This window comes from Symsagittifera roscoffensis, chromosome 7 (assembly GCF_963678635.1).
Source record: "Symsagittifera roscoffensis chromosome 7, txSymRosc1.1, whole genome shotgun sequence".
Lineage (NCBI taxonomy): Eukaryota > Metazoa > Xenacoelomorpha > Acoela > Convolutidae > Symsagittifera > Symsagittifera roscoffensis.
The window spans coordinates 31,415,130-31,439,862 of record NC_087068.1 but is presented as its reverse complement, the minus strand read 5'-3'; the positions used below and the strand labels follow the sequence as shown (position 1 = coordinate 31,439,862).

At 45.1% G+C, this 24,733-nt stretch overlaps 3 protein-coding genes across 3 annotated transcripts in view; 2 read left to right on the top strand and 1 right to left on the bottom strand.

The window, feature by feature from the left end:
- Positions 1-24,733, bottom strand: part of LOC134851138 (kinesin-like protein KIF6) — a 436,464-nt gene that overhangs the window by 398,706 nt on the left and 13,025 nt on the right. The gene's annotated exons all lie outside the window — the stretch shown is intronic.
- The window catches only part of LOC134851141 (uncharacterized), a 192,121-nt gene continuing 168,511 nt past the window's right edge, over positions 1,124-24,733 (top strand). Inside the window, exon 1 of the mRNA XM_063867094.1 lies at positions 1,124-1,165. The gene's annotated coding sequence lies outside the window, so the exon portion shown is untranslated. The remainder of the gene's footprint in view (positions 1,166-24,733) is intronic.
- The window catches only part of LOC134851140 (protein SEC13 homolog), a 120,888-nt gene continuing 97,291 nt past the window's right edge, over positions 1,137-24,733 (top strand). The window contains exon 1 of the mRNA XM_063867093.1: positions 1,137-1,162. The gene's annotated coding sequence lies outside the window, so the exon portion shown is untranslated. The remainder of the gene's footprint in view (positions 1,163-24,733) is intronic.

The window sequence follows — 24,733 nt, the reverse complement described above, 5'->3', positions numbered from 1 at the left end:
GAGGCTTAAATTTTCTGTGACATTCGATCGGAAAGGACAAAACGCAATTTCGCATTCGAATTTTTATCGGAAAATCAGACCGAGAAGATTGATGGTTTTAGAGGTCTTAATTGTGCATTCTGACGAACTCGGAAGGGTCAACTTGGAATTCCATGTAAATTTTTAAAAATTCGAATTGGACGTGAACGACACGTAACTTTTTATTTTTTCGCACCAACTGAAACAGCAAAATCAGAACAACAGGGTTCTCAGAGAGAACAACAGTAGTCTCAGTGACAACGACTACGGAAAAGCGACAGCAGATTGAGATTGTGATTAGAAATTGTCAGAAACCACTCCGAGTTGTAACGATTGTGCCGCTACAATCGTTACAGAGCAGTTCACCAGAACCAGGAAGGGCGTTGGGACGACGTGTCCAGCCTTCCGAGAAGAAATAAGAGCGTTATTTCTCCGGATTCCAGAATCCGGAAGCGTCTCGGGAGAGAACTGTAACTCATTATTTTAACAACTTTCAGCTTCTCGGAATTTCTTGAGTTGAAATTATTTAATACCAAATTCGTTTTCAGATCATGAGAAGCTAGGAGTTGAGGGAAAGGGTTGATCCATTTTTGATGGTGATGATGATTTTTATCTACTGAACAAAAACAATAGTAATATAATATATAAGTAGTAGCCCTGTTTTTAGGAGTGACCTCGTGGTCTGGGGATAATGAGACCCAGCCATGAGCTCACTATTTTGCATATAATTAAGTTAATCAGAGCGTTTTGATCGAAGCAGGAAACAGTGATGTTTTTGTCGATCCGATGTTAGAAAGACCACTAAAAGAACTGGCTTTGGCAGAGACGGTGAAAAGCATGATGAGCTGTGTTTAGACGCTAGCCTGTCGTTTTAAAACCTAGCTTTATTTTCCGTCGATGTGTACTTCCAAGCGAATGTTACATCTTGACGGCGCGGCGTAAGGTTGAAAAAAGGAAGTTTGACTGGACGGAAATGGAACTGCAATAACCCATAATAATAGGGTTGGAATTTTATAGATGAAGAAAACATTATTGCAAATTGAATTCAAAGAACAATAGAGTCTTGAATTAACTTATTGAGGAACAATAGAGTCTTGAATCACAACTTTTAGCCTAATTGTTGTGATAAACTTATTAAATAGATTTGTTATGTTTGATGTTTGTGCCTGTATGTAGAGCGCCCTCTGAGGGATTTTAGAGACAGGTCTGTCAAGTGGCTTTCTTTGGGGAGGTGGGAAACTGTAACTGGCTTGAGGAGTCTGATGGTGAGCCGCTGGACCTACTGAGCTCGGGTGAGATTGTTCCTTGTTTTTGATTTTTTTAATTCGATTTTAAAATTTAAATTAATTTAGTTGTCTTTTTTTTATTTGCTGATTTGTAAAATTCCCACTAACCGCTTGTCATGGGTTAGCTCAGTCCCCTAAAGTCCAGTCAAAATCCCTTTTTTTATCTTAATGCTGCGTCAAGATGAGGAAAAACAACAAAGAGTGTACAAGCAAAGATTGCTTAAAACCTTCAGGACTAATAATTTGGATTAGATGTGATTGTTGTTCTAGTTGGTATCATATCAGTTGTGTAAAAATTTCTCTTAGCGGCTCTAAGAAAAACCAATGGTTTCAGTGTCCTTTATGCGTTGATGTAAAATTTGTTAATAAAGCAACAATAGGTAATGATTTAGTGCTAGACAATTATGTTAATACAGCCATCTCAAATGTCCGAGTACTCAAGAGAGTACCAAAAGACTCGCCTGTTCCTTTGGCGGAAAGTCTGTCGGACAAAATAAATGACATCGTCTACAATGTAGAAGATGTTACAAAATGGCTAATTTTTTTTAACGTCGTTCTTGTTTTTTTTGGAGCAACCGAAAAGAAGTGGACGCAAACAGACCACAAGCATGAGTTCTTCGATTAATAAAAAAATTCGAGCAAATGACGTGTCACTTCCAAAACCCCATTCCCAAGTTTCAAGCCCGCCTCTGAGTGACCTCGAGTAGAGAATAAATTCAATTAGTAGTAGGCTCGATAAAGGAAATGTAAAGGGAGGAATAAGGCTTGCTGCTTCGGATGACAAAATAGTTCCTTTTTCAAATGATAACTATCAAAAATTGTTGTCTAAGCACCCGCAGCGAGCCAAATTTGCAGCTCCAAATCCAGAAAAGTTGGGTAGTTTTTTCGTAACCGATTTCGACCTATACAAAGCGATAATGTCCTTTCCAAACGGATTAGCAGCAGGTCCTGATAAAATAGTTCCTCAAATTTTTAAAGATCTTGTTAGTAAGTCGAATGGCAGTGCAGGACTTAAATTTCTGAAATCGCTTACTAAGCTGATAAAACTCATTGGAGATGGCAAAATACCCGAACCACTAAGACCTTTCTTTTTTGGCGCAAAGCTTATCGCCCTCATAAAGATAGACGGAGGATTGAGACCGATTGCCATAGGCAACACGCTGAGACGTATCGCGTCTAAATGCGCTGGAAGCAAGGCCCTCTCCGAGCGACAAAATTTTTTCGGAAACGTACAGGTAGGATGCGGTAACAAACGAGGAGCAGAAATAGCTGCGCACTCGTTTCGAAACCTAATTGAACGCGACGACAATCCAAAATGCACTGTTCTTTTAAAACTAGATTTTAAGAATGCCTTTAACTCTTTGAACAGAGAAACAATGCTGAATCAAGTTTATTCAAATCGCCCCGAATTGTATAATTTTACTCATTGCAAGTATGGTAAATCTAGTTACCTTTTTTACGGAAGCTCTGTCATAATGTCAGAAGACGGAACTCAGCAAGGTGATCCTGAAGCCCCACCCCTTTTTGCGGAAACAATTCATACACTAGACAAACAGTTGGAGTCGAAAATTAACATCTGGTGTTTAGATGATGGGAATTTAGCCGACGACTATAAGGTAGTACTCCGGGACCTTAAAAACATTCTGAAATCTGAACAAATTTACGGCCTGAGCTTAAACACTGAGAAGTGTCAACTTTGTTTTTTGGGACCGACTACTAGTACACAGTATAATTCAATTTGAACACAATTTCGAAAAATATGCCCCAAAATAAACGTAAAAACAAAAGAGGAACTCCTCATTTTAGGATCTCCAATCGGCGAACTTTGCCGAAAAGAATTGCTCGACAAAAAAATTAAGGAGCTTGAAAAAATCTCGGATGTGATTGACAAACTTGATGCCCATTATGGTTTTTACCTTCTGAAAAATTGCTTTAGCATGCCAAAACTCCTATATTTTTTGTGTACGAGCCCTTGTTTTTTGCAAAATGATTTTTTGGAACGCTACGATAAATTACTAAGAAATTCGCTATGCAAGTTCACTAACGTGAAAATGGATGATAACCAGTTTTAACAAGCAGTTCTCCCGGCAGCCAAAGGTGGCTTGGGCGTTTCTTCCGCTCGTCTACTCGCTTTACCCGCTTTCTTAGCCTCAGCAGTAGGAGCAAAAGATGCCTTGAGCGAAATCTTTGGTTTGGAGCATGTGGATGGAACCTATGATGATGCGATTAAACGGTGGTTTGACCTTGGAAAAATTGAAATGGCTCCAGAAAATGAAATTCAAAAAAATTGGACGGAGCCAATTTTTGACAGCGAAATTGCAGACTTGATTTTACGACGCGAACCAACGGACGTAAAAAGGTTCAATGCGTTCCAAGATAGATTTGGCTCCCAATGGTTGAACGTCATCCCGTGCAAAAATTTAAGGTTAAAACTGTCGAAACAACAACTCAGAATTGCGATAGGACACTGATTAGGATCAAAAATATGTGACATTCGACCAGAATGGCCAAAATGCAATTTATGCAGGATTCGAATTTTGAGCAGTAAGCCTTCCGAGTTGATGATTTCGAAGGATTAGCGACGTTATTGGAACGTTTAGCCAAACGGTGAGGGCTAGAATATTCTAGTATTTTAAATTTTCAAAAATTCGAATGATGACGTCACATTTCTGAGAAATGCTGAAACGGCCATTTTAACAAAAAGTGAGTGAAAAACAGAACAACTTTTATCTGCGATTGCGAACAGTACGAAAATCGAGATTGGAGAACGACAACGAACTACAGAATAGCAGAGAGCGTTCCGAGTTGCAACTATTGTGCTGCTACAATAGTTGCAAGGCCGTTGCCAACAACGGTGAAGGGTGAGAACCAGCCTTCCGGATTGGCGTGAAATTGAACTTAAGGAGCTTGATTCACTGGATTCAAGAATCCGGAAGGGTTTCGGGACTGGAACTTTTAGCCTTTTATATAAACTTTTAGCTTCTTGTCATGTCCTGAATTGAATTTAATTAACAACTGGATTCATTTTGATAAGGATGAGAAGCTAGGAGTTGGGGGAAAGGGTTGATCCATCTTCGATGGAGATGATGATTTTTATCTACTGAACAAAAACAATAGTAATATAATAAGTAGTAGCCCTGCTTTTAGGAGTGACCTCGTGGTCTGGGGATACTGAGACCCAGCCATGAGCTCACTATTTCTGCATGTAATCTAGTTAATTTGAGCGTTCTGGTCGAAGCCGGAGAACAGTAACGTTTTTGTCGACCCGATGTTAGAAAGACCACCGAAAAGTACTGGCTTGGTAGAGACGGTGAAAAGCATGCAAAGCTCTGTTTAGACGCTAGCCAGTCGTCTTAAGACTTAGTTTTGTTATCCGTCGATATGTATCTTCCGGGCGAATGTTACATGTATGTTTTTATGGCGCTCCTGGGTGTTATTCTTTCGTAACATCATGACCGGCGGAACCGTTAACGAGCACTCCGCGCCGAGCGGATGCTCACATTAACGCCCTTAATAGGCCTAAACTGCCGGGGCGGAAGGGTAGTTCGGAACGCGGAAGCCTTCCGGATTGCCGTGAATAGTTTTTTAACCTAGTTAAGACCGAAAATTCATGAACCAGGAAGGGTGGGGGGAATCGCGAACCCCTCGTCCCCTGAGTGGTTTGTGACCAAAAACATTTAAAGATATAAGTAAAACCAAACAAAAAGTAGTATAGTACCCAAGAAAAACAAAAACCATAAAAAATTACCGAAAAAACCAAAAACAGTAAAAAAGTAGAAAATCAGTAGAAATCATCCCTCCAGACAAGATGTGATTCAACCCCCCCGTTTGTTGTTGATAGATATATTGTTGTTACAGGCATTTATATCAGTCAGGATCGTTACGATCAATTTTGAGGCCCGTTTGTGAGGCTTGTACTGTTGGGTTATTTGAGCATTTAAGCACGTTAATGATAAATTGCGCTCAATCCGGAGGGGTCAGCTGATTTGCGCTCAATTCGGAAGGGTCTTGGGTGAAGACCGATCCGGCAAGCAGTACAAGGAGCAACAAGAAGGGGCTCAACGACAACAACAATCGACTGTTGGGTATCGTTAACAAGTTTTGTATCCCTTTTGGTACAAAAAGTAAGATAGTAATCTGTGGGGGGCTCGACAGTGCTGCACTGTAGTGACCCTTCACCGAACTGCGAATATCCGAGTTAAGCACCTTAATTCGGATAATAAACAAACCCGGAGGGGTATAGTATTACTAATATTATTACTTATATAGCCTATATTAATAGTCTTATATCGTTTTTCAGTGAAAAACAACGAAAACAGACCGGTTTTTAGGGTCAAAATAGCGATATTTTGATTCCCCCACAAGTCGCGATTTTTGAGATATCGATATTTTTTGAAACGGAAAAAAGCGCTAAGTTAGTGTGTTACATCGTAACTGCACTACTGTAATAAGTAGAACCGGTTAACTTTAGTTCGGAAGTGGTTGGAACTAGTTTGGTACAAAAACCAAATTTTCCCATTTTTTGATAGTAAAAAACACTATAAAATCAGAAAATTTTTGAAATCTTTGAGTTAGGACAGTAAAAATAGTTGTTCGGACAACGTCCACTAGTGAATCTACGAGTTTTAAAACCCGCTACCCGAAAGCCTTCCGGGTTGCAGAGAAATCGAACATAACGTGTTTGATTTGGTGGATTCATCAATCCGGAGGGGTCCAGGTAGCATAGTTTTTCGCAAATTTTTTCTACAAAAGCGTTTTAGATCGGGTCTTTTGCATTGAACTAGAAGAGTATAGGCCTTGTGAGCTCAGATCAATAATTTTTAGGTCGAAAGGACCAGATTTGCGGAAAAAGTTAGGCGGAACCTATAAGAGAGAAAATTTTTGAATTTGGAAAAAAGACGTTTTGGTTAATAACTTTGGAACTACAGAGCATATCGAGTCAATCTTGGTACCATTAGATCAGAAATTAGCTGAACTTACTAGTAGGAAAGAGAATTACTCGAAAAAGCGAGCGAGAAAATTTTTTGAGATTGTTTTTAGCAAATTACACAAATCCGGAGGGGTACACCCTTCACGTTTTATAAATTTTTCTGAAAAGCCCTTATACCCCTACCAAAAGTTGATAGCGATTGAACTAAGTAACTTAGGACAGTTCTAGACAAAAAGGGAAGGCTGAAGGCACAAGACAACCATAATAGAGTCGAAGTTAGGCAAGTGATAAGACCCTTCACCGTTAGTGTGAATTGTCAAATAAGTGCCTTAACTTCAATCCGGAGGGGTCTAGGAAAGGACCCTATACCCTTCCCAGTTAATTCAGACATCATAAAAGCAACGCAGAACGAATCCGGAGGGGTATAAGCTGAAATTAAGAAAACTACAAAAAGCTACTTTGACAGAGCTAAGGGCTCCCAATCCGGAGGGGTCGAAATTTTTCAAAGTCAGAGGGGTCCGAATCCGGAGGGGTCTACTTTCCACAAAATCGGAGGGGTCCGAATCCGGAGGGGTCTTATAGTTGCTAATTCCGAGGGGTCCCAATCCGGAGGGGTCTATATTCTGACAGTCCGGAAGGGTCCTATTTGTGTCAATCCGGAGGGGTATCATTTTATTAAGGACTTAGGTAAACGGAAGAAAGACTAAAAAGCGAGAGGTATTAGGTTATTAATACACAGGCTAGGTATCAGTGACTGCACTGGTAACTTGCCTTTCAAAAAGAACCAGACTAATACAAAACAGATCCGAACTCGGATATTCGCGACACTAAGTCTAAATTAGAAAGAGCGTGACTCATTGGTGTGGATTGAAACATAATACGTTTTTGGGAAAAGTGACTGCCCTGAGGATTTTAGTAGGTCTAGCTCGGGCAGTCCGAAGGCAGATAGGTAACACAATACTCGGTGGGTGCAATAGACGCCCACTTGAGAAAATAACTGCCTTCAAAGTTTTGTCTGTTTGGTGCAGCACCAAGCAGGGAAAGCTTTTTCTTTAAAAGACAGGTTCGACTATTGTACTGCGACCAACTAAGAGTACAAGACACATACGTTTTTTTATATATACATTCATATTGTGTCAATATATATTTTTTGTTTTTGATTTTAAATCAACCTAAACTGTGCTTGATTGGGTAGTGACTACACTATCTTTTAAATTGACTGATAACATCATATTGTGCTAGTTTCCAGATCTTTGGACCGATAATCGGCTAGTGTGAATAAATTTTATACAAACTGTACTCTGACAACATACAGGGATTCGTGGTCACTATTTAATAGAATCTGGTGAAATTTATTGTGTTGTGTCATTATTATTGTTAATAAAACAATAAGGTCTCTAGCAATTGAGTCAAGAGTAGGCATAGGAAAGTGACAAATAAAGAATGAGTTTAGACAAGTCAAGGATACCAAAACGAGGTAGTAGCACTAGGAAATTCATACCTGAAAAGCAAAGAAAAACGATGACCGATCCTTTTGTGGATTGGATCAAGCGATCCCGGTCCGATAAAGGGGAGACGGTTTCAGGCAGAATGGTTGAAACGAGAAGTCAGAAGACCTCAGGAGAGCGAAGAGAACTGTTAGAAGTGGAGGTCAATACGGACCATACCATGAACGACAACCAGGGAGTAAATGGACTGGAAGGGAGAGGCAGAAGGCTGGCGAGTGAATCTACTCCGGTAGAACAAGGCCATGATTTTGCCACTTCCACCGGGACGTTGGATCGAGAGGAGATGTCGGAACTGTCCGACATCTCAACTGAAGTAACGGCAACTAGAAGATCTCCGACAGACAACACTATGATGGCAGGCGGAACGGGGAAACAAACAACGTCATCATCATTCTCAGAAAGAATGAAGAACACCTTCGGAAACATCTTTCCATTCAGCATGGGAGGAGGAGCAGGAAATGACGGTGAATCCCAGGAGGAAGAGGATAAAGAGGAGCAAGGGGACTTTGGATCTCAGGTCAGCCTCAACAGTTCGATCCAGGAGAACGAGGCATACGTCGGAAGAGAGACTGGAACCATGGACAAATTTGGTGTAGTGACAACGATAAGCAAAGAGGCAAACACACCAGGCCAGTCAAAAGACTTCGCGATTAGGACAAGTTCAGAGCCACAAACTGGAGAGAGTAGAACCAGAGGGCTAGGCAACGCGTTAGCGGATCCTGAAATAGATAATGAAAAGACGTCAAGACAGAGAGTCAAGGCCCGGATCTCGACCAGCACGAAGCTACCTGGGACCGACAGAGTTACACCACCACTAGTGACGCCACTCATGGATAACGGGGCAGCACTAGAGGAAGCCTTAAACAACATAGTGGGCAGTTTAGGAGAACAAAATGAACAGATGTCGATAAGGATGAGTGAACTGGAAAGAGCAGTTCACATTGAAAGAGAAAGTCTGCGGGAAGAAATAAACCGCAACAGACAAGAAGTTGGCAGAAGCGAAAAACGCTTGAAAGAAAGAACGGACGAACATATGACGAGGAACTTGTCGCGAATGACAAGAGAGGCGGAACAGAGGGAGTTACGCTTAAGAGCCGACATGGAGAAGTTAAGAATACAGCAAGAGCAGTCTCTTGGGTCTCTTGACATAAAGATAGACGCGATGATGGAGAGGCGAACTCAGGCTATCATGGATAGGTTGGACGGGCTACTAAGCAGCAAGAGTGGACCAAAAGAAGGAGAGCCGAACTCGGGAGGTCCCAGCAGGGAACCGAGGGTGAACTTCAATGAACATCAAAGGAGGAAGACGTATGGATCCACTAGAGGCAGGGGCAGTTCATCAGGCTATGCCACAAGGGGTAATACAGCATGGGGCCCGAACAGTAGAGCGAGTTCAACGGGGAACAGACAAACCTCGAACGAACGACCAACGCAAAGCACACATGCGACTGGGAGAAGCGATTCTGGCAACATGGGGCATACAAGCCCGAGGAGGAGTCACATGGGCCAAGCGGGAAACGCTCATGGTGATTCGGATTGCAGGGATGCACCGCACACAGAGCCTTCGAAAAGGTGTGAGGACACTCAAGCGGGACACTCAAGGGATGCTACGGCAATGGCCACAGCATTTGAACCCCTGAACAGGTCTTTGGAGACATTCCTGACGCGGTTATCTAGAACCAATGAACGCAGTGAAAAGTCCAGAAGAGTCTTTAAGAAGCCAAGATGCTACAAGGACGAATCTGATGGCTGTATTGATACCTGGATAGAGGTAATGAAGCTGCATTTCGAGGAAGAGGACTTGTCGGAGAGACAGGAATGCAGCGCGCTCACCAGCAACTTAGAAGGGACAGCCCTGAACTGTGTCATGGCTAAGAAACAGTATCAACGTGACACTGCTGAGAAAATCTTCGAAATCTTGTTAAACCGTTTCGGATCAGGGGTGCAGGGGCACCAGGCGATGATGCGCTTCGAGAAACGGAGGCAACGAGAAGATGAAACAATAGACAAGTTTCTCGATGATTTGGAAATGCTGAGAAGACGCAGCCAACCGGATGAGTCAAACCGAAGGATGAACCTGGCCGTAGCCTCAAAATTCATCGATGGTGTGAAAAATGATGAACTTCGTACGATGCTGGCAACGCATTACACACCACTATCAACTAATGCGCCAACACCGGAGGAGTTGAGGCTCAAATCAAAAGAGTATCTTTTGTTGAAACCTCCTTCGAGATCTGGATATTACAAGAACAATTATGGCAATTTTAATAACGGACCAGCTAACCAAGGGAACAATTGGTACAAACCGAGGGATGATATGGACAAGAGACGTTCTTGTGCTAATTGCAGTTCAACAGACCATCATGTGTCAGCATGCCCAGCTTACAAACAAGGCATGAAAGCAATAGGCTTTAGCCTCGAGGACGAAGATGCGTCAGAGTTGGATCATGAGGATTTCATGAGAGGAGTAATTGCGAAATTTGGCCCGAGGTGTTTCTTTTGTAACTTGGAAGGTCATTTTAAATCAGATTGTCCGCAATTCTGGGATGCAGTGGCAGACATCAAGCATCCAAGGCATGAATAAACTTTGTCAGGAGTGAAAGCAAGCAAGGCTCGACTTTTGAGCGAAGCAGAGGCACGCAGGAAGGACAAACCTCAAGAGCTGGCGGCAAAGAAAATGCAAGCAGTAACAGAAGAGGCACGTGAACCGGAACCAGCAACTGCGGCCGATGACTTCAAGATCGATTATAAGGCAGCCGCAAAGGATGCTTTAAATAGAGTACAGCAGGAATTGGTGACGAAAGAGATCGAACAAAAAGTGAAACTTGAACTGGAAAATGAAAAGCTTCAGGAGCAACTGAATACCTTCGAGGCAACGGAGTTCGAAGAGACGAAAACACCAAGCAGTTTAGATATGAAACTTAAAGTGATCTCCGGTAAGAGGTTCGGCATGGCGCCGCAGGGAAAGAAGATACAGTCGATAATCTCAGTGGCTGGACACCAGGTAATAAGAAATTTGAGTGAACCATCAGAGTTCACTTTAATGCATTTGGACACATATGCAGATTATCTGAGGCAGGTGGAGCCACGCACTGAGTCGAGAGCTGTGCGAGCACTACTAACGACGGGTGGCCCTCGCATGAAGAAACTTCATGGACGCTACTTGGAGGTCTATGGGCCGTATCAAATAATGCTGAACGTGGATGGAATCAGCATCTACACCAGGACTTACATAACAACAGATGATGACCAAATGGGGCAGATCTATTTGGGTGAAGAGGAACTCAAAGTCCGCAGGATAGGCCATGACGCCATGATGGAACAAGACGCGGTACATATTGGATATGAAGCAGATGTGACAGCACACCTGCTTGACACCAACGGAACAAAAGTCGGAGTCACAGGGCTTCTGGAAACAGGCGCGGTGGTGAGTGTGATGCCGATAAAAACCTGGGAGAGAATGGGCTTCACGCGGGAAGATCTGATTCCTACGAATCTCCGACTAGCCGCTGCAAATCGAGGAGCTATCTACGTAGCCGGAAGAACACCGGTGACGGTCCTTCACATGGGAGGACGGAACCTTTGGATGAGCTTCCTGGTGGTAGAGAATCTGGACGACGCCGACCAATTCATCTTGGGCAGAGATTTTGTCAGGAATTTTGATGTGATGATTGACTTGAACAACGGTCTAATACGGATTAGAAACCCGGACCGAAAGTATGTTAAGAGACCAATTAATAGGATAATAACAGATGAAAATAAGGTACCAGTTTTTTTGGACAGAAAAGTAAAATTACAACCAGGACAAGCTGTAGTAGCGATTTTTAGAATGAGAAATTTAAATTCGTTAAGTGATAGTAAACAGGTTTGCTTAGTACCGAATCCAAATAGTCAGAGTTCGGTGATTTTAGGCCGGAGCTTCTCGGTAACGCGAAACGGACTGTGTGTCAGTGTGTTGTTGAACACACTGGACACCACGGTTTCAATCCAGCGTGGAAAGAAGCTTGGCTACGCCTTGCCGATGAGGACCGACTATGAGGAGACACAAAACTTGAAGAAACATAATGTGAAAGACTGTCCTTATCATGCAAATAAAGATAAAATCTAAAAGAGAACTAATGAATTAAAATCTATTCATAAATTGTTTTCAATGAAATCCGAAACGGACGACGGCTTATCAAGTTGCTCGAATTTTCCGGAACGCCCCTCGTCATATGAACTAGATTCTGACAAACCGGTTTTGCCAGAAATAGAACATTTAAAAGGAAAAATAGGTGAGGGAGATTTTGAAAAATTGCGGGACCTCCTAAATCGGAACGCCGAGGTATTTTCAAAACATAAGGCGGACATCGGTTGCTGTAATTTCGTCGAACACGAAATCGAACTAGAAGAGGGCGCCGTTCCCCATAGGGAAGGCGCAAGGCGAATGACGCCACATAAATCGGAAGCGTGCCGAGCGGAAATAGAAATGTTGCTTGAATACGACATGATAGAACCCTCGAAATCGCCGTGGGCTTGCGGGGTAGTCATTGCGAAAAAGAAAGGGGGGCAGCTTAGATTTTGTTGCGACTTTCGTTACTTGAACGCGGTAACGATTAAAGATGCGTACCCGATACCGCGAATAGACGAGAGCCTATCTAAACTTGGTGATGCAAAGTTCTTCACCACATTGGACTTGGGTTCTGCCTTCTGGCAGGTTCCTCTGCGAAAGAAGGACAGAGAGAAAACCGGATTCGCGTGCGAATTGGGGTTGTACCAGTGGAAGAGGATGCCCTTCGGCTTGTGCAATGCAACAGCAACTTTTCAAAGGCTGATGGCTCAGGCTTTGACAGGAGTGACCAAAAAGTACGGGAATCTCTTGATGTGCTACGTGGATGATGTAGTCATAGCGACACCGACCCTGGAGGATCACATTGATCGGCTCGATGAGGTCTTCGGATGTATGAAAAGAGCAGGCTTGAAATGCAAACCATCGAAATGTGAAATCCTTAGGGATTCGATCAAGTACCTGGGAAGAATGGTGGACCGGCATGGTGTGAGGCCAGATCCAGAAGCAGTAGAGGCTGTGCTGACATGGAAAGCTCCTAGAACGGACACACAGCTCATGAGCTTCCTAGGGTTTGCCAATTACTACCGAGAATTCATAAAAGGATACGCGGACAAGGTGTACCCGATGCAGAAGCTGATGCGCAACAAAGGGAAAAAGTTCGAATGGAACGATGAGGCACAAGTTGCTTTCGAGAACATAAAGCGGGAACTGTGCGAAGCGCCAGTGCTGGGCATGCCTACAGAAAAGGGCATGTATGTTCTTGACACAGACGCATCGGTGGTAGCCATCTCAGGAATATTGCATCAAGAGCAAGAATGGAACGGAAGAACAGTCCTCCGTCCCATTGCATACGGCAGCAAAGTCTTGAGTGACACAGAGATGAAATATGGCGCACCAAAAGCAGAAATGTTTGCAGTAGTTACCTTCGTGGAGAAGTACCGTGCATACTTGGGGAGCGCTCCCTTCAAGTTACGCGTGGACAACAGAGCGTTATCCTGGTTGAAGGCCTACTCGATGGATCAGAGTTATATTGGTAGATGGATAGTAAGACTGGATGGCTACCATATGATAATCGAACACAGGATGCGTGATAAACACCAGAATGCTGACAGTCTCAGCAAGAAAACTGAGTTCTATGAAAGATTGGAGCAGAAGCAGGCCAATCAGGCGGAAGTAAAGGAGGGATTCTCGTTTCTGGACAAAGAAACTTATGAAGCGCTTCCCTTAACGAGATGGTTGGATAAGTCTGGACATCCAATCCTGGGTGGATTGTTAGAAAGAGAAGTGACCAGAGATGACCCCGAGTGGACAGCAGCAGTGGCATCGCTAACAGTCAGTGAGAAAGTGAAGATCATGCCGTCCAGACAACAGCACGAAGAGAACAAGAGGGATTGTAGGACAATAGTTCAGCAACTAGTATCCTCAATACCCAAGGAGATTTTAACCAGTACTTCTTACGGACAGAAAGGACAGGAGAGCGGCAAGCAAAAGAAAACTGTCACCTTTGTAGACCGGGAAAAAGAGGGTGAAGAGGTAGAACAAAATCTGCTGCAAGACTATTTGTCCGGGGAGAAGGATGAGGAGAAAAACCAGCGATCACAAGATCAACACCCGGGACAAGGAAATTTGTCCGGGGAGTCCGAGATAGACGAGAAAATTCCTGAGGAGAAACAGGACCTAGAGAACAAAGTTTTGTCCGGGGAGTTCAGATGGATGCGAAGGAAATACGGACATGATCTGGAGGAGCGTGCAGTCTCCAGCACAACACCTTCGACGGATGATAAGTCAGAAAGCTCGAGAATGAACACCTATTCAGACAGGGATTCGACCTCGGGATCAGAACTGTCAGAACTGGCGATACACACGCTACTAGTGGAAACTCGGACGAGAAACCTGGACAGAGAGGTGTACCAGGATCCTGACAGTGATCGCTACCTAATACCAAGCGAAAGAGTCTTTGACAACGCAGCGGATGACTTAGAAACGATAGCGGTATCGAAACGTTCGATAAGCCTGTTGCCGCAGAAAGAGGTAGTCAGGACTGATCTTCAGCCGTTTCAACAAGAAACACAACCGTTGGCGAAGATTTGGTGCGTTAAGATGGAAGAAGACACACATCAGCCCAACGAGCTGAACAGTCAGATGAGAGTCATGAAGACGTACTTGAAGGCGAGATACAGACTCTCGGACCTACTAAGGGCGCAAAGAAATGACCGCATGACAAGTAACCTAAAAAGGTGGATAGAAAACGGTGCACCAGACAAAGGTGACCTAGAAGAAGACAGCTATAGGATCCTGAGACAATACTTCATGCAGAAGGAGGGGAGATTGTATCTGAACAAGGACGGGATCGTGGCTTGCAAGAGAAGAGAAGAAGACAAGGTCTTATACAAATATAACGCGATAGTGTTGCCACAACTCTATCAGACAGAACTACTATTCAGGTCGCATGATCAGATGGGCCATCAAGGAATCGACAAAGTGTATCAGAGGATCCTGAAGCGCTTTGAGTGGCCTGGAATGAAAAAAGCATGTGAGAAATGGGTAACAGCGTGCCTGTCATGCCAACAGGTCAAGGATCCAAGGAAATTACGATTTCCTCTACAATCGATTGAGTCGTCTGAATTCAACGAGGTCGTGCAGATAGATCACCAGAAGATATGCATGACAGACAGCGGTTATAACCAAGTCTTGGTCATGATAGATCACTTCACGAAGTATGCAGAGGCCGTGCCCTGCATAACTGCCTCGGCGGAAGAGACATGCGACCACCTGATCAATACGTGGATAGCAAGACATGGTTGTCCGATGACGTTTCAATCGGATAATGGAACAGCTTTCGTAGGAGAGCTTACGAAAGAGCTTATGAGACGCTCACAGGTCGCTCAGGCTCACTCCACGACATACCACCCTCAGACGAATGGCTTAGTGGAAAGACAGAATAGGACGTTAGTGTCGATGCTGAGGGTATATTGTTCCAGGTACATGACCGATTGGGACAGATACCTTCCACAGGTGATGGGAGCTTATAATAGCACGCAACACTCCACCAGTGGAGTCAGTCCACACATGATGCTGACGGGACACGAGAAGTCTTTACCCTTGACATTCTTCTACCCAGAGTATGAGGGAAAGAAAACGTCCCCGCAGGTCTACGTGAGGGATGTGATCAAACGCCAACAGGAGTTGAACGATTTGTGTAGACGAAACACTCAGCAGGCACAGGCAAGGCAGAGGAAAAGATTCGACAAGAAAGCAGCTGGTGCAAAGGCCTACTCGGTGGGAGACTACGTATGGGTATTTCAGAATGTTATACCACCGAAAAAGACAAAGAAGCTCCTAAAAAAGTGGAGGGGACCCTTCATGATTACAGAGGTGCACCAGGAGGGACGCTTTTATAGACTGAGTACTGGCCGAGCCGCCCACTACGAGAACATCAAGCCACACAATCCATCGACAGAAGACTGGTGTATACCTGCAGACATGGAAGAGGGGGATTATCTAATGATGGACCCTGCTTGTGAGATCAATGAAAAAGGCACCAGGGAGAAGAACGATGGAAACGAAGTCGTAGAGGAAGGCACGGATACACCATTGGACCTGGATCCCAACGAACAGATCGAAGCAGACGATGAAACCTTGCCCTACGCAGAGGAAGATTGGCAGGATTCCGAACAGACAGAGATTCCCAAGAACATGGAACCAGATCTTCCGTTCACGATGCAGACTCGTCAGAAAGACGGGATGAGACCAAGAAAGAAATACAATCCTTACGGTGACGACTTCGTAGTGGATAGGATAGATCTAAAGAAAATAGTGGAGGAAGTAGTGGGTTTAGAGGAAATAACCGTGTCACAAGACATTGACATAGTCGATGATCACAACGATGAGTGGGTTGACGACTGGTCGAAACCCGAGGTGGAGTTCGACGATGAGCAACAGCAGTCAAATGAACAAGACCTGACGAACCTGCGTGTCTTAGAGTGGCTGAACGAAATGACATCAGACCCTAAAAGACCAGCGTTACGATTCAAGACGTAGATCGCGAAAGCGCGAAATACATTAAGACCGAACGAGATGATCCTTCCTGGGCTGCCCAGGAAGGACAACTTCTCATTCCAGCTTCTAATCTTGACTTAATACCCGGTATGCGATCGACGGGGACGCCGATGGATATTTTTGTCCGGGGAGTGGGGGTAGGACTTACCCACACTGAAAACTTGATAATAAAAAAATTAAGAATAGCAAGGGAAACAGGAGAGTTAGAAGCAGAAACAGGCGAAGAACCTAAGAAACCTGACATAGGCAGGGTGGTTGAGTCATATTTTAACTTACCAAATGAATATTCAAGTAACATAATACTAACAGACAGTGATTTCATACTCACAAACAGAACATGTGCGGTAGCAATCACCGCAGACATGAGTTTTAGGACGGCGCTAGCGGCAGATTTTAAGAGGGAATATAAAAACGTGGAATTCCTTTGGAAGCAAAAACCAGGGATAGGGGGCGTAGCAGCCTTACCTCCGGCGGTGTCGCAGATACCGGGAAAGTACTTGTGCTTCTTGGTAACGAGGGCGACGGAGAAGCAGCACGTGGACCCAGAAAACCTAGTCTTGTCTTTGACGAGGCTGAGGGACTTCCTTGTGGAAATGGACGTGAAGGAGCTCTCGCTTCCAGTGTACGATCCAAATAGAGGAAGACTGCATCCTCGGGAATTGTACGCGCTTGTACACGTGATATTCTCTGATACGAACATACAAGTATATCTACATAAGAAATATTACTTAAGTATAGGCTGAATGATGTGCGAGAGGGTGTTAGGCCAAAGGACCAAGTTGCATGTAATATGTGATATGTGTGTTATGTTATGTTATGTTATGTGTTAGGTTATTAAGATCATGGGTAAGTAGGGGTTAGTGACCATGAACAACTAGATGACGATCTTGGGAATAGATCCAAAGTTTGGATTGTCCAATCTTAGGTCGAATTCCAAAATTTTAGAAACCAATTGATTTTAATAAATTTTAGGATAAATATCTTTTTATCTGAACTGTTTTAAGCAAATTTTAACGATATATGTTAAGGTGAAACTGACAAGTGTGACAGTCGTGATTCCTTTTCTAGATCCTGATTGATCATTTAATTGCTCACTTGAGTCAAAACTTGAAATCGAAATCAAATCAAACTTGGAAAGAACAGTATGGACAATTTCAACCTGGATGAATTGATGGACCTGGCAGAGGCATATGTAGGACCGATGGTAGATGCGATCTATCGTCGGCTGATCGAACGAGACTTCGCTCTGGAGGACCCAGAGGTGGTCATGTTGCTGACCGCCCTGATCAACATCTTGGGGCACGACAACCGTGGGGACCGCCCCACGGAAGTCCTGTTGATGGCAGCATATGGAGAAAGAGGAGTACTAGACCGCCCGAACATGAGAGTGATGAGGTGGAGAAACGGGGCTCTCTCAGGGAGTGACTTGGCGAATGAGCCTGGATTGGGAAGTTCTAGGACTTACCAACCAGGTGAGATGCCAATGCCCTCTAAGCCTAAACCTGGGCTGACGAGAATGCATCGGGAGATGAACAGCGAGGCGACCTCGTCTGGTTCACCACTGAGAGCAGCTGTGCCACCAAAAGGGGCGAAAGTAGCACAGAAGGTTCAGACGAACCAAACCATACAAGATCTGGACGAGATGAACGATCAGTTGAGAAGTACGAAGAAGGAGTTAGACGATATGACGAAGACCATGCTGGCGATGGAGGAAGACCGGGACATGTGGAGAAAGTTGTTTGAAGACTGCAACAAAAAGCAGGGTCAAGAGATCGAACGCTTAAGGCAGGAATACAAAGAGCGATCGGAGCAGGTGGCGTTGACGACGTCCATTGAGAAAGTGATACCTGCAAGGGATATTCCTCGTGGGCAGTCCCCGATGGAGCTCTTGACACCTCGAGAAATGAGTCAAACAACGGAGACACGGCTTCCAGCAGAGACGAACCGAGTAACAATCCCGGATCCTAGTGACACCTTGGGTGATCCCGTCGTAGAACAGACAGTGAGAAAACTGATAGAGACAGCTGGACGATTGGTCGCTAACAAGAATGCACCAGGTTCCGGGGTGACTGCACCCTATGGAACGATTGACGATACGGGCAGAGTACAACTCTCCCAGACAGTAATCAGACAAGGGATGAGTAACGTGACACCACTCATGGGGAACTCGAGAATCCCAGAGAGGAAAGTAAGGAAGATGCCAGCGAAGAAAGTGTCTCGTGTAATAGACGTGCAGAAGAATAATCAATTGAAGTATAATTTCACGGGAGTTCCGGAGACAGATCCGAGAGCCTGCTTCAATCGAGCTACCTGGAGCCCGGCTGTGAACCTGCAGCAACCACCACTCGGGACATCTCACCTGATATTGGGAGACAGCTTAGTCAGAGTGCTGTCGAATTTGAGGACCTCATGGGTCACCACGGTGATGGCCTTTGGAGGCGCGACTATTGCCCAATTATATCGCATGGTGGAGCTGATGAATCCAGGGAAGATACCCAATGTGATGATCTTAGTTGGGACGAATGACATCTCCAGAGGATCAGATGAGCAGGAAGCACTGTGGGAAGCAATGATGGTGTGTTTGTTTACTACTCTCTGGCAGAAGTTCAGTTGCGCGGTACTGACCGTTTGCACGGTGCCAATGAACGCAAGAAGCCTGACAGCATCAGGAAGAAGGCACAACGAGGGAGTCATGAGATGGAACAACATCTTGAGAAACCTAGCAAATCGAAATGCCGGAAGAATGATCCTCATGGACATTGAACATGAATTGAGAGCCATGGATCAAGCCAGATTGACCACAGATGGCATCCACTTCGACAGTGTCGAAGGACAAGCTTGGTTGAATCGAGTCTTCCAAGAACGGTTGGATGAGCTGGAAGCAGAACTCTTTGACACAGGAGTGCTGAAGGAAGAGGGAACGGTGAGTGATACGGTGATCACCACCTTTGTGCCTCCTAACCTGGAAACACGCTTGGGTACGGTCCCAGCCGCCATAAATTACCGGCAACAAAGCTCCAGTGAACCAGGTCGAAGAACGGACGTGCAGGATCGGTTGGGAGAGGCACCGATGAGGAGAACAATTCATCCTAGGAGAAGGATAGGACCTGTCAACCAACCAATCGAAGAAGTAGCCGGCACATCTAGATCGGACACTAGATCGGAGACGACGAGTACCAGTCGAGAGGAAAGACCGAGCAGAGGCTCATTGATGTGGTCGCGATCCATACCGTCTCCTTGGCATATATACAAAGAAGAACTAATGAAGCTGGACCTACAGAGAGTGAGCTTCATCGAAGATGCAAGGAGGATGCTGAATGGAGCGACGCTATCCGTCAGCAGATTGTACTCGATAACCGGCGTAGACTGGTTGATAGCCGCTAGCATAAATTTCAGCTCCACGACGGCCTTGAGATTTGCCGACTTGGAGGGACTGCCCTCCAACAACACAATAGGACCTGTGAATGCAAGACCGTTGCAAGATGTGAGATTGAACCATGATGAGAGGAATCGTGAAGAAAGGCCAGGAAGATTCCTGACGGCGAGAGCGCCGATTGGACAACACGTGAAGATATTTAGGCAATTGACGACACCACCTGGTCATGTGAAGGAGAGAGTGTACCCAAAACTAGTGAACCAAGATGGTGATGCCCAGAGATATAGCGGATTGACAGCGATAAAGAAAGATGAGACCATCTTCGCCGCCTACGACAAAGCAGAGATGAGAAAGGCCAAAATCATGGTAGTAGCGAATTCAGAGTTCGTGTACACCTCTAAGTCTTTGTTTTGGCCGGACGTCATAATGCTGGCCTCAGTTGACCTAGACCTATTGCAATCAGTGTCATTGGCTATAGGGGTACAAAGGCAGACAGAAATGAACCCGATAACGATTGTGTTTGCTGGCATCAATGACCATCTACACAGTAGAGGTTTTCTGAGCAGGCTCAGAGATCCTGCAACAGCAGAAAACGCAGTATGGCCCGCGATAAAAGACATCCTGGAGTCAATGGGTGAAGTGGTAGACGCGACAAAGGAGGGATCATTCAATAAAGTGACGTTGAGAGTAGTATTTGCGTTGTCTCCGGGATATGCATATCTCCCGGATGGACTGAAATTTGTGTATGCAATGGTAGCCTTACTTTCGGAGGGAAAATATGATGTGATCATATCAGCCCCGAATCGCATGATAGAAATGGAGAACCTGAGGCCACTTAAGGCTGAACTGCCTGCAGTATGGTCAGATATCTCAAACGCGATGAGAGGGTTCAAGGACCACGCGCTACACATGTTGGTGTTGGACGAGGTGCTGGGGTTGGAACTGTCCAACTTCAGTCGGCAACTCAAACTGAAACCAGGAATAGATGACGACCATCGAGTGATCACGGCGATGTCCAACGACTTGTGGTTCCGAGCAATGGAAGTGGCGAGTGAAGACACGAGAAGAAAGAATTCACTGGAGACAAGAGCTCATCTGGAAGCGATGGTGCTGAGAACCAAGCCGGAAGCAAACCAGTGGCTACACCTGAATCCGAGAGTAGCGGCATTGGGTGCAGATGCTTTTCAGCAAGGCCCAGTAATGATCACTAGGATACACGCCTACTTGTTGAAGGAGGTGCACCTGGCGGAAAATAACGGAGAAAAGACAGCTGAGTTCGTGAACAGAATGTGTCAGATTACTCTGGAAACCTTCTGGACCCAGGAAGTGAAAGGACAGGAGGGATTTGAAAGGACAGACAGCATGCTAGAAGGGTTGGGAGCCGGATGGACCGCGTCCTTCTTGGCAAAAGTCTACCCGAAAGTCTCGCACTACTTGATAAAGGAATTCCTCCAAGCGGTAGTGAAAGTATCGATAGTGGAATTGATAGCCCTGTTCGTGACATTTGGAGCGGAGAATTTCGTGAAAGGACCGGTGATACTGCTTACGGATGGAATACAGAACCTGCGACTAGATGGACTTCTGACATTGATCGCAATAACCCACGGAAACTTGGGAGGACTGATGAAACTGGCACGTTGTCCAGAGCAGATGAAAGAGAGAGTGAGGAATCTGGATATGAAGAAATCCACAGACTCGTGGAACAAAATAAGAGACCTGAGACACACTCTTATCCAGTATCTCTTGCAGCAAAATCGCTTTGGAACCGGAGAAGACGAGACAATTGAAAGAGAGGAAGATGTTAGACGACATACTGGAGGCATGCCGCTGTTAACAGATTTGAGCTTAGCTATGAGAGTCGATCCCTTGGCGCTGATCAGAGGAGTCACGGAGTTCGTGACAGTGATCTATGGACCAGCAGTCACCTTTGCGTTCCCTGACGTTAAAGTGGAAGCATAAAGGAGGTCGGTGTTGCACCTGAACCTCATATCGGCAGTGGACGGTAGTACACTGAACTGGTGTGAGCAGCACGCATTGCGAGAGCTCATGAGTGAAGATCTGTTATTTGCGAAAATATCGGAGCCAGAGATGACAGTCATCAATTTTGACGATCACTTTTGTGACCGCATGGGAGAAGTAGAAAGAGGGCACATCGAGGTGTTTCCAAAGCTTTGGAATCTGAGGCCCTATGACAAAACGAATGGTGAAATGACCAGAGTGCCTCGTCTCACAGCAGCGTATCACAAGGTGAGAGAAGAGACGAAGGACTGGGGCGATTACAAGAAGCTACCCGAAGCAATCCCTGAATTCCCTCTGATAAGAAGGATGTTGCTCGGAGCAGTCTCCGTAGTATAAACTCCTAGGTTGAGAGCATTCGAAACCAATGAAAGGAGAGTAGGGAATTTCTCGGCGACGATGGATCCATACTTCGTGGGGAGAAATGCCGCCGTGTTACAGTACACACGATTTGCGTACACGGATCAAGCGACGAGAAGGCGAATAAGCAACGCTGCTACTCCCAAGCCTGAAGGATTTGATGAGGAATGGAGGGGACTAGGCTTAGCTCCAATGAAGATGAGAGGCAGGACTGAATTGCCTGAAGCCTCAGTAATCCTGACCAGTGTGAGAAAAGAGATGAAAGTTGCGGGAATATTGCAGACGAGAATTTTCCTAGCACCCTTCGGCTGCGAAGAAATCAAAGTGGTCCATGGAGAAGAGGAAGATAAGTCGGCCGGTACATTGCTCATACCGAGATTCCAGGAAGAAGCCGACAAAGACAAACAAGGACCATCGAACTCGAATAGGGACAAGTCAGAAGGAGATGACGGACAGGGTGGAAACCGTCAGACTGAAGAACCCATGCAACAAGATCAAGCTGGTGAGGAGGACGACAGGGCATCGACAGGAGGAACATCCAGCCTGGATTTCAATATCTTCAGTGATCTTGAGAATAATGCAGACACGTTGGAAACGACTGAGCCAGCGGATGAAGGCATCTCGACACTGGAACCTCCGTCAGCCTTTGAGGAAATGAAACGGAATTTGCCGGAGAGCAGCTCTCCTGGCAATGCAAGAAATAACGACCAGAGAATCCTTATGGAATCACCTCGAAGGAGAAGAATAGAGGCCTCAGCCAGAGTACCTTTCTTGGGAACGCTACCCGAAGAAGAATGGGAAGTACATCACCGAGACCACGAGAGTAGGACGGGATGTAAGCTGGACAGAGTGGCGTTCATGGAAGAAGTCTGGACTGTGATTCAGAGCTATGGGACCCAGAATGGGACCCATTCTCAAAACAGGTCTCAATCAACCCTTGATGAGAGAAGTACTTGACAAGCTTGATGAGTGTGAAGGGAGACTGAGTGAGTTATTGATCGACTCAGCCACTGATGAGAGTGAAGCGAATTCTCCCATCAAGATGACACCGCAGGACAATGAAGGAGAGGTGGTGTACCTGTCAAGGACCAGGAGAGGAACGATGCGATCGAAAATGGTGATTGATAAAATCAATGCGATGAAAATGAAGTTAGGCAGCAGAGTGATGCCGAGGAGGATTGGAAAGACGAAAGTGGATTCGGAAATATCGATGAAAGCTGGTAACTCAGCGAAAAGAAAACGAGTCGAAGAAGTCATGGATTTGGGGCAAGGTGATTATCAATTGTCTGGCACAGATAGAATATTAACTGATATAGCGATGGTGCCACCCATTCTCATGGCGGGGATAAAGTCAACCGGTTATAAATCCAAAAGGAGTGACCGCACTCTGACTGGAGCAACTTTAGAGATGGAAATACTCAGTCAATGTGGAGAGAGTAAAATGAGGGACTTCAAACCATCTCCCATGAATCATGGAAAAGGGAGTGTTGCAGGACAACTGACACCAGTGGAATACAACCGACTAACAGTGTCGGAGACAGTGTCGATAGATGAACCCACCGGTGGATACATGGAGATGTTGGAATACCGGAACTCGGCTAGAGGGTATGTAATGGCCCTGGAAGACGAAAAAGCCATGGAGGGTTATCTGGAAATGATGTTGCAAGGCACCACCCTCAAGCAGAAGGCGTATGGAACTTTGGCGTCGTCTGACGTAGAGGCGGAGACGATCGAGCAGTTAGTGAGCCTTCCATGGAAAGCAGTAGTATTGAGGTATTTCGAAGAAGAAATGAGGACTACGCCAAGAATACATGCTCTCGTGGCAGTACCTTACGTAAGGACAGAATTACAACTCAGGCTCGCCTGGTGCATGATGGGACTGACTCGCGAAGAATATGATTCAGAAGAAAGGAAGAGATCAAAGGAGGAAAAAGTTTTCCTTATGACGAATCTGAGGGATCTGATAGTCCAGGAGGGAGCAGCAGTAGCGTGTGCAAAGCGGAGAGACGCTCTCTGTTTCATTCGATTCCTGATAGAGCAGATCTCAGTACCTGCATTAAGCACTTGTGTTAAAATGTTGAAGGAAGGCGATGAGCGAACGAAAGCCATGTTCTTACTAGCAATGCTGGATATGCAGCAAAGTAAACCGATGAGGGTGAACATGAAAGAACCTGAAGAATTGGAACCCATGAAAAAGATAGACGAGATCAGGAGATTCTCAAACAAGGAGTTGAGGCTCACTAAAGAATCTATGGGAGCATTGCCGAAATCCAGTGAATACTGTGGACCGATCAAGAAGAAGTCATATAGCTATGTATCCGGGATCATAGGGATAGCGTACAATCCTTTCCTGAGTGAAGACATACGTGATTGCTTCTTTGATTATGAGCAGGCGGTGTTACTAAGATTCTGGACGTCCAGAATTGTGACGACTAAGAGCGTTAACAATCCACAGGCCAAATTGGGATTGGTCTTGGAAGAAGAGGTGACTGCACCTTCAATACCAAAATCCGACAAGAGAGTGGAATTTGGGTTGGGATTCTCAGATGAATTACTGAGAACGAGCTTGATGGCAGTGTGGGAATTGATGAAGCCATCATGGTGTCCTAGTCCCAACGCTGACTCAATATT